The sequence below is a fragment of the Salvelinus fontinalis genome, chromosome 13, assembly GCF_029448725.1.
Source record: "Salvelinus fontinalis isolate EN_2023a chromosome 13, ASM2944872v1, whole genome shotgun sequence".
Taxonomy (NCBI): Eukaryota; Metazoa; Chordata; class Actinopteri; order Salmoniformes; family Salmonidae; genus Salvelinus; species Salvelinus fontinalis.
Genome location: NC_074677.1, coordinates 31,046,563 through 31,056,905, shown reverse-complemented (window position 1 = coordinate 31,056,905; position 10,343 = coordinate 31,046,563). Strand labels below are relative to the sequence as shown.

Sequence of the window (10,343 nt, the reverse complement as noted above, 5' to 3'; positions counted from 1 at the left end):
TGGGAATGTGGATCAAACTCAGGAAAAGAAATCAACACATACATGTGAGCAACGGGGGACTCTGGGTGAGTCTGGTACCTACTCACCTGGGGTGACCGAACAGTGCCCTGCCTGTCGTCTTGACTCCCAGAAGAGCTCCTCCAGCACCGGTCAGCAGTGTGCCCTCTATGACCACATCTGGTGCAGGAAAGGGCTCCTCCTCCGGTCGCCCTCGCTGCAGCACCTCCTAGCTCCATGGGCGTCGGAGCGGAGGTGCTGGGGGATGAAACTGACAGAGCCCGATCCGGACGTTCGCGGGTAGCCAGCAAGTTGTCCAGCAGAATGGACTTGTCCACCAGCTGGTCCAAGGTGAGGGTGGTATCTCTACAGGCTAGCTCCCGACGGACATCCTCACGCAAACTACACCTATAGTGATCGATCAAGGCCCTCTCATTCCATCCCGTGCCGGCGGCCAAGGTCCGGAACTCCAGTGCGAAGTCCTGCACGCTCCTTGTCTCCTGCCTGAGATGGAACAGATGTTCACCCTGAACTCTGGGTAGTGGTCCCTCGCTGAGTCTACCTCATCCCACACCGCGTTGGCCCACTCCAGGGCTTTGCCTGAGAGGCAGGAGACGAGGGCTTTCATGCTCTCACGTCCCGAAGGAGCCGGGTGAACGGTTCCCAGGTAAAGCTCCAGCTGGAGTAAGAACCCCTGGCACCCGGCAGCCGTCCCATCGTACTCCCTCGGGAGCGCGAGCCGAATACCACTGGAACCAGCCAACGAATGAGAGGGTTGTGGGGCTGGTTGTAGTGGGGCTGGTTGTAGTGTGGCTGGTGGAGGTGTAGGAAGGCCACCTCTCTCCCACCTGTCCATCGTCGCCATCACCTGATCCATCGCTGTTCCCAGACATTGCAGTACTGCCGTATGTTGTTGAACGCGCTCCTCCATGGATATCGGGAGAGCGTCTGCTCCTGCTGACTCCATAATACGGGTGCGGGATTCTGTTGCGATTTCGTTCTGAAGGTAGGTAAGGAGTCAAGCGCAGGAGAGCATATATGTCAATGTAGCGTTTTTTAATAGGCAAGTCCAAAAACGGTACAGGTACAATCACCCAAAAAGCGCCCAAGACAATGGGAACTCACAGTTACTCACGGAAGGAGAAAAAAACAACGCTCCTTACTATAATAAATACACGTGAATAAACCGACGAAAGCCTCAACAAGCAACATGAAGATAATCCCGCACAAACCTAAGCGGTGAAATGAAAACCAGGTGTGAATGAACCGAAAACAAAACAAACGGAAAAAGAAAAATGGATCGTGATGACTAGTAGGCCGGTGACGCTGACCCCTGAGCACTGCCCGAACAAGGAGAGGAACCACCTTCGGTGGAAGTCGTGACATGGGGCTGTGAATTATCATACTGAAACATTAGTTGATTGCGCCGGATTAATGGCACGACAATGGTCCTCAGGATCTCGTCACAGTGAATACAATTGTGTTCGTTGTCCATAGCTTATGCCTGCGCATACCATAACCCCACCGCCACCATGGGGCACTCTGTTCACAATGTTGACATCAGCAAACCCGCTCGCCCACATGACACCATACACGTGGTCTGCATTTGGAAGGCCAGGTTGGACGTACTGCCAAATTATCTAAAATTATGTTGGAGGCGGCTTATGGTAGAGAAATTAACATTCAATTCTCCGGCAATAGCTCTGGTGGACATTCCTGCAGTCAGCATGCCAATTGCATGCTCCCTCAACTTCAGACATCTGTGATGTTGTGTGACAAAACTGCACATTTTAGAGTGGCCTTTTATTCTCCTCAGCACAAGGTGCACCTGTGTAATGATTGTGCTATTTAAATCAGCTTCTTGATATGCCACACCTGTCAGGTGTTTGGAACAATATACTCTACAAGTACATCAAATTTCCAGAGTGGGCTCTGTTAATTCTGAACTCCCTCTGCTGCTTACTATCTGAATGTGCAATCCTAAAGGAGGACTGTAATTGGTTAATTACCTATAATGTCCATCTCTATGTATAAAATGGGTCATAATTAAAAGTGCCAGAGAGCCCACTCTGGAAATGTGACCTGTTTAAAGAGTATATTTTTACAAACAATATGTCTAAAAGTAAGCTACGTTTAAAAACGGGTAGTTTTGAGATATTAATATGAATATTTGTAATGTTGAATAAATGAATGTGAAAATGTGTATTTCAGAATATAAACATACCCCATATTCGAGAGAACACTATAAGGAGTATAATAACACCAAGATGTTGTCTGTATCATGTACGGTTCACAGATCATACGGTCTAAAGAAATAACCTAAAATAGTCAATTTCATCATGATTTTAAGGAAATTGGTTGTGATACAAATGTAAAAAGCATGTTAAACATCCTCTTCCCAATTAAATTCCTATGTGAGAATTGCTAGAACAATCTGCGATACCAAAAATATTTTTCTGCTCCCCCTGGCATGGAATTATAGCCTAGGGGCTATTATAAAACAAGTTTTTAAACACAACTAGCCGGTTATCATGATTGTACTGATACAGTAGCATACCACCCTGCATACCACTACTGGCTTGCTTCTGAAGCTAAGCAGGGTTGGTCCTGGTCAGTCCCTGGATGGGAGACCAGATGCTGCTGGAAGTGGTGTTGGAGGGCCAGTAGGAGGCACTCTTTCCTCTGGTCTAAAAAAATATCCCAATGCCCCAGGGCAGTGATTGGGGACACTGCCCTGTGTAGGGTGCCGTCTTTCGGATGGGACGTTAAACGGGTGTCCTGACTCTCTGAGGTCATTAAAGATCCCATGGCACTTATCGTAAGAGTAGGGGTGTTAACCCCGGTGTCCTGGCTAAATTCCCAATCTGGCCCTCAAACCATCATGGTCACCTAATAATCCCCAGTTTACAATTGGCTCATTCATCCCCCTCCTCTCCCCTGTAACTATTCCCCAGGTCGTTGCTGCAAATGAGAACGTGTTCTCAGTCAACTTACCTGGTAAAATAATGGTAAAATAAATAAAATAAATAAAAAATAGCTGTGAGTGTGGCTTAGGACATACAGTATCCCAGGGGTAGGAAACCCTGTTCCTGGAGTGCCCAGCTGAGCTAAATGATCAGTTCAGTGATTGCCTAAATTCATAGCATACATAGCATACCAGCATACCTGGTCTTCCAGGTTGGTTAAATTTAAAAACTTGCGGCACTTCAGGACCAGGGTTGGCTTCCCTTGCAGTAGCATATACCTCCTACCTCCCAATAGGCCTACTGTACACAGCTCAACACCTGTTGGCTACAAGCAAACAAGTTGTAAAAAAACAACATGAAGCCAAGTGACACTGGTGGGGCAAAATAAAAGCCCTATAAATGTTAGGCTATATTTTGATAAGTGATAGAGTAGGCCTAAATATGAGGATTTGTTTTATTATCTATTTGTAAAGTAGCATATTAATCTGTTATCTTTTTTGATGTGTTATTCAAAAACTTTCTTGGACAATTATCTTCAATATTAGGCATCTTTCTTGTTAGTTTTTTTTACTATGTGGGATAAGAAAAAAACTACAAGAAGAAAGTATTTTTTAAAACCTCCCACTTTTGGCTGGAGTGTCAATGTGTAGTTCGTGCATGCAGAATTGTTTTCTTGAAGCTGTACCACGCCATGTTTCCTACATTTCCCCCCACATGGGCCAACTCCTAAACAATTTGAGTTTGAGCTACTGAGCTTCAGCCCCTGGTATTTGAGTGACAGCCAGCAAAAGGCCTGCCCAGCATTAACCAATGAGGTTGCAGGGCAGACCCAATGGCTCAGTGGACACAGCAAAGAGAGCGTGTCTTTGTATCCCAAACCACACCCTCTCCAATACCAACCTTGGTCGGAGGGCCCTCGGTTGTCACATGTTGCTGATGAAACTCTGGGTGACTTCCAGAGTGGCAATAGGATCAATAAACCCGCCAACTGCACGACACACTCCTGTCTTGAATTATGCAATTCATGTTCCACTTTTAAATAATAAACAAACATGATATTCGAATTAACAAATCCCCCCTGTAGTTTTACAATATATAAACCTCAGTTACAGTTAAACATTTAATTTGGGAGATATTTCATCTGTTATATGTGTCAAGTCTCAAAATCATGCGTAAAATTGTTTGTATTACATTGTGGGAACTCCAAACATATTGCAGTGTGTGTCTGGATGTTCTGAAGCCTGCAGCCTTGCTGGCTAGGTAGAAGTGGCTATCTGAGCGTCTAATTAGCCCCTTCACCCGCAATAATTTCCCCTCCCCTCAGCTTTGGCACACTTGTGCAAATGGCAGAGGTGCACGTGAACATGCAATTTTCGGGGACCACTTTTGGATTGTGAGTGTTACTTTCAGAACGTCTGGCTAAACAGTATACAAAAGTATCAGATAATCTCTTTAAACATTCGGCAGCCCCCTAGGTGTCTCACTTTCGCAGTGTTTGCATGGATTCAAGGGAAAGAAGAGTGACTCGGTGCGTTGACGTCACCGTTGTGTTGATTTGCTAACACGAAAGAAGAGAGGAGTTAGTGCGTGTGAGAGCGGGTACTGTGAACTGCATTACTATGCTGTAGCCCAATAACCACACATTCGGAATCAAAACGTGCAATTTAGGTGAGTACTGATATGGGTACGCAGCTTTCGTGTTACAGTGACAGACCCGCTTTTCTGCATGCTTATAGTTGTTGTTTGCCTGTGTACTCTCGCATTATGAATGCTTTAATAGTATGTTTGTTATCATCATTTTAAACCCACATGAAGTTACAGTAGCCCATAGGGAGTTGCGGCGCAACAGTGTGACAAGCAAAGTTCAAATATCAATTTCTGTGTGCGCTGAAGTGTTTTAAATAGAAAGTGTTTGGGTGTCAGATGAAGCCACAAGTCTGAGCGCATGAAAGGTGTTGAAGTTAACATAAACACAACATTGGGCATGTAAAGATGTTAGGTTGACGTAACCGTCTGTTAACGTATTCGGGAGATCGCAGCACGAGAACGTGAGGTCTGGGTTTAGGCTACATTGCAAATCAGACAGTGTGACGTTCTTCCATGTGGTTTATTCTGAGAAACGTGTTTTCCTGTTGAAATGAGAATACAGTATACGCTGATACCTCACGCCGCTGTTATTTTCCTGGAAGTTTAAAAAACGAATAATGACGCACTTGGGGTGCTTGTGTAGCGGTGATCACAAATCATCACGAACACAGGGGCAATAGTCTGAACTGTGTCCATCTATTTTAGCTGATGTAGGCTACATTGTACAGTAGGGACCCGCATAGTAAATTGATAGACTGCTGCTAATTCCTTGATTCGTAATCACGTTGCTTCCGCTTGATGCAAATCATTTAGTATAATTGTTTTTATATATGGAATGGCGAGTTGAATTGCTATCGATATGGGTTATATCGCTCTTCCAAGCTCGAGCATGACATGTCCAATTAAAATGCTATAAACTGCAACGATAGCACTTCAATGATATCACTTCAGACGATTCCACCTGTGTGTTAATCAGAATAGCAAGCTAGTGAATTTAATCATTGTTGCAACCAGTCCCCGCTGAGATAATGTATTTGTGTCTCATTCGCACGTATGTAACGTTACTTTAGTAGACTCTGCAGAGATAAGTGTGAGTACTGTTTGTTATTGAGCAAAATGTGTCTGGACACAATTTCCACGAGCATAGGTTTTTATTGTTTCGGATTTAAACATCAGGACTCATTTGAGTATAGACTACATTAAAGAGATGCGCGCCTTGGACAGACAGCTGGCTGGCTACAGTTGGTCTTTAGAAGATTCTCGATCTGATTGCATTATGTTGGCGTTGATATGCGCTCAATACAGCATTTTGACTGAAACGAATAATTCATCCTTCGAATGGTGTCTTCTGCACGTATCACACGATTGCGTTAAATTATTTGGTGACATTAACGCACTGTCTCAAACCTGGGGTGTTATCATTCGTCCAAACAGTTGCAAAACGGAACGATTTCCAACTAAAACGAGTTGGACAAATTCAGGTAGGTCCCTCTCCGTTTTGTTCTGTTTGCTTCCGTTTAAGAAACGTTTTGCAACAGAGTCGATTTAATTAATACGTTTTCTGGGCTTTACATTACTGATCCTCATTAGACAACTTTCGATTGTTTCATATGGTAAACCTTCGACACTTAGGCTGCTTTTACACAGGCAGCGCAATTCTGATCTTTTTCCACTAATTGGTCTTTTGACCAATCACATCAGGGGTATATTCATTACGCCCTGCAATGGAAACCGTTTTACCGTTTAAGAACCAAATGGAAGCAAACAGAACAAAGGGAACGAAACAGGTAATGACCTACCTGAATTTGTCCAATAAAAACTCTTGTTTTCGTCACACGTTTTCTTTTTGGCATAAAAGAGAAGTTTTGCAACATAATTGACGTAATGAATACACCCAGACCTTTCCACATCAGATCTTTTCACAGCTAATCTGATTGGTCAAAAGACCAATTAGTGAAAAAAAATATCAGATTTGGGCTGCCTGTCTAAACGCAGCCTAACCATATTATGCAACGCTACAGACATTGACCTATTTACTAGGTCATAAATTAGAGCTAAATTGGTATTTGTGTCTGAAAGACAATTTTGTTTTTTACACCACCACATTATTTGTTGGACAGCCACTACTAATATACAGTCTCATCAATATCCGATTTATACAGCCTTGATTAACTGCTCAACAATATATTTGATGACTGCCAACTGTTGACTTTTTTTGTGAGCGCCACTCTGATAAGCCTAGGTATTGCTAATCTAGTATAACTGTTTAGGAAATGTGGATGCAAAATTAAGGTATGAATTAATATATATTTTTTATCTGCTGTTTATCAATCTTATTTCAGGGAATATTTTAAATATATGTAGCCTATATTTTTATGTTTACTGATTTTATAATGGAATATTTCTAATTTGTTCAATTATAAAAGGATTTTCCTAAAATAATGATACATTATCATATTCATTGTAAAAGTTACTAAAATAACATTTACATCAATGATAATAACAATATCAACAGTCAGGAATATATTATGATAATTTAGTATTATTAATTTATAGGTTATTATTCTTGAGGTGTTGTCTTTTGTGAGTGGGCAATGATACATACAGTGCCTTCAGAAAGTAGTCCTACCCCTTCACCTTTTCCACATTTTGTTTCTGGTTCAGCCTGAATTTAAAATAGATTAAATTGGCTAACACGCATCATGTCAAAGTGAAAGTATGTTTTTCAAATGATTACAAATTAATAAAAAATGAAAAGCTGAAATGTCTTGAGTCCATAAGTATTCAACCCTTTTGTTATGGCAAGCCTAAATAAGTTCAGTAGTAAAAATGTGCTTAAGTCACATAATAAGTTGCAATAATAGTGTTTAACATGATTTTTGAATGACAACCTCATCTCTGTAGCCCACGCATACAATTATCCGTAAGGACCCTCAGTCGAGCAGTGAATTTCAAACACAGATTCAACCACAAATAGCAGAGAGGTTTTCCAATGCCTCACAAAGAGCACCTATTGGCAGATGGGTAAAAAAACAACAACAAAAAACAGACATTGAATATCCCTTTGAGCATGGTGGAGTTATTAATTACACTTTGGGTGGTGTATCAGAACACCCAGTTACTACAAAGATACAGGCATCCTTCCTAATGCAGTTGCCGGAGAGAAAGGAAACCGCTCATGGATTTCACCATGAGGCCAATGGTGACTTTAAAACAGTTACATAGTTCAATGGCTATGATAGGAGAGTACTACGGATGGATCAACACAATACTAACCTAATTGACAGTGAAAAGAAGGAATTCTGAACCGAATACAACAATTCCAAAACATGCATCCTGTTTGCAACAAGGCACTAATGTAAAACATTTGGGAAACATTCAGGACACTTTTTTTAATACAAAATGTTATGTTTTGGGAAAATACAACACATTACTGAGTACTACTCTCCATATTTTCAAGCATTGTGATGGCTGCATAAATAAAATGTATTTAGAAAGCCCTTTATACATCAGCCAATGTCACAAAGTGCTACCCATCATGTTATGGGTATGCTTGTAATCATTAAGGACTGCAGAGTTTTTCAGGATAAAAAAGAAACAGAAGAAAATCTGGTTGTCTGTTTTCCACCAGACACTGGGAGATAAATTCATCTTTCAGCAGGACGATAACCTAAAACACAAGGCCAAATCTACATGAGTGGATTACCAAGAAGACCAAGATTACCAAGGTTTCCATTAACCCAGTAGGCAGGTTTCCGTTTATTTGACAAAGCAATGTTGCAACAACAAAAAAAGTGACATATGTAATGGAAACGGCAGCTATAGGAGACATAAAGAACATTTTTCTAAAGATCAACAAAATGTTTATCCATTCGACGGGTGGATTTTCCTTCTGTCAAACTTTTATTGCGATGAATTATGAAGGAAACTGTGTTTTTATAATAAATTATGATTGCGGAATCATTTTGAAGGTATCCAGGGCATGTGATTTCACCGCGTAACTATAAAGCTCCATTCCACATTTCATTCTAAATGCGTACGTCTTGAAAAATATATATATTTTTGAACTATAAATTATTTTCTTTGCAAAACAAATATTGTACTGACTTTAAAAAATGCCTGAAATGCTTCACCTTGCTTTTCTGGTTGGCTGGCAAGTTTCCCCATCCAATTATTTCAGATCAACAGGAGTACAAGTTTCACCATGGCACGGTACGTAACGATACGTTGGCACATGAGAATTATTAGGATATGGCAAATAATAGTAAATTATTGCATTCTATCAATGCTGGCTTTAGCGGGCTGAAACCCTATGAAACCGATAGGTGTGAGGGAATACAGGACAATTTATTAATGTGCAATTTGCCTAAATGGGTAATGGAAACACTTCAACCATTTTGATTTAACACACTAGATTTTATTCAATTTTTTTTTTTTTTTTTTTGGTGTGTGACATTACGTCCAGCTGTTTTCATTAACATGATATTTAAATTTAAATGCACCCTTGCAGGCAATTTTTTTTAAATCAAACTTTTTAAATGTCGACAAACAAACAATCACTGGACAAGTTAATGGAAACGTAGCTAGTGAATGATCCTGAGTGGCTGAGTTAGTACTGACTTAAATCTGCTGAAAATCTAAGGCAAGACCGTAAAATGGTTGTCTAGCAATGATCATCAACCAATTCGACAGAGCTTGAAGAATTAAGAAAATATAGATATAGGCAAATCTTGCACAATACAAGTTTGCAAAGCTCTTACAATTATCCAGAAATACTCACAGCTGTAATCACTGCCAAAGGTGATTCTAACACTTATTGACTCGGGGTTGAATACTTATCTAATCAACATATGTTCGTTTTATTTTCCATATTTTTTACAAATGTTTGAATTTGTCTTCTACTTTGACATGAAAGTATTTTGTGTCGATTGTTGACAAAAAAAGGCTAATCCATTTTAATCCCACTTTGTAACAGTCAAGGGATGTGAATAATTTCTGAAGGCACTGTACAGGGCCAACGTGTGTTCAAGTCATTGATCTCACAGCCTAGCCTACTTCCCGCCTGTAGTATGCATCTGATCTCACTCTTCCGAACCAAGTAAAAGCAGTAATGGAAACTATTCTGTCCATGTATAAACCTGCACTTTTGGCATATGTACATGTAAAACATACAATACAAGCATTTCGCTACACTCGCATTAACATCTGCTAACCATGTGTATGTGACCAATAAAATGTTATTTGATATAATCTTATTGGTGCTGCATGGTGTTTGTCCTTTTGCGACATCCTCTGTTCCAACTATTCCTGGCAGCCGCTCGCTGCTCGCTCCCTCCTCGGCTCACTGCTTCTCTCTGTGATGACAATACTGAATAAGATGCCGTTTCATTTCAGAATGGGTGTTGATGGTCTTTGTGAACCAAGCGCCAACGCGTTCTAACAAAGACTAGGGTGTTGCAAGGTTCTCAAGGGTCCTTATTTGTCGCTGTTCATGTGCTTCCACCTGTCACATAACTATAAATTGATGGGCAAAATATGTGATTTAAATTTTTTTTTATGGGTTATTAGGTCTGCTTGGCTTTTGACTTCTGTTATTTATCAATTAATAATTTGCTCTATGTTCACCCATTTCAAGTATGATGTTTTTGCATGACATTTTTACAATCCTAGCAGGGTTGTGTCCATAGTTGTATTTATTTATTTATTTATTTCACCTTTATTTAACCAGGTAGGCAAATTGAGAACACGTTCTCATTTACAATTGCGACCTGGCCAAGATAAAGCAAAGCAGTT

The 10,343-nt window shown here is 40.7% G+C and overlaps 1 protein-coding gene across 2 annotated transcripts in view; it reads left to right on the top strand.

Annotated features, from left to right (window-relative positions):
* The first annotated feature begins 4,511 nt into the window (after positions 1-4,511).
* LOC129868435 (zinc finger and BTB domain-containing protein 16-A) overlaps positions 4,512-10,343 on the top strand; it is a 155,720-nt gene continuing 149,888 nt past the window's right edge. The window contains exon 1 of one of the 2 annotated variants that reach the window (XM_055942407.1): positions 4,512-4,631. The gene's annotated coding sequence lies outside the window, so the exon portion shown is untranslated. The remainder of the gene's footprint in view (positions 4,632-10,343) is intronic. The other variant, XM_055942406.1, reaches the window with a different exon arrangement.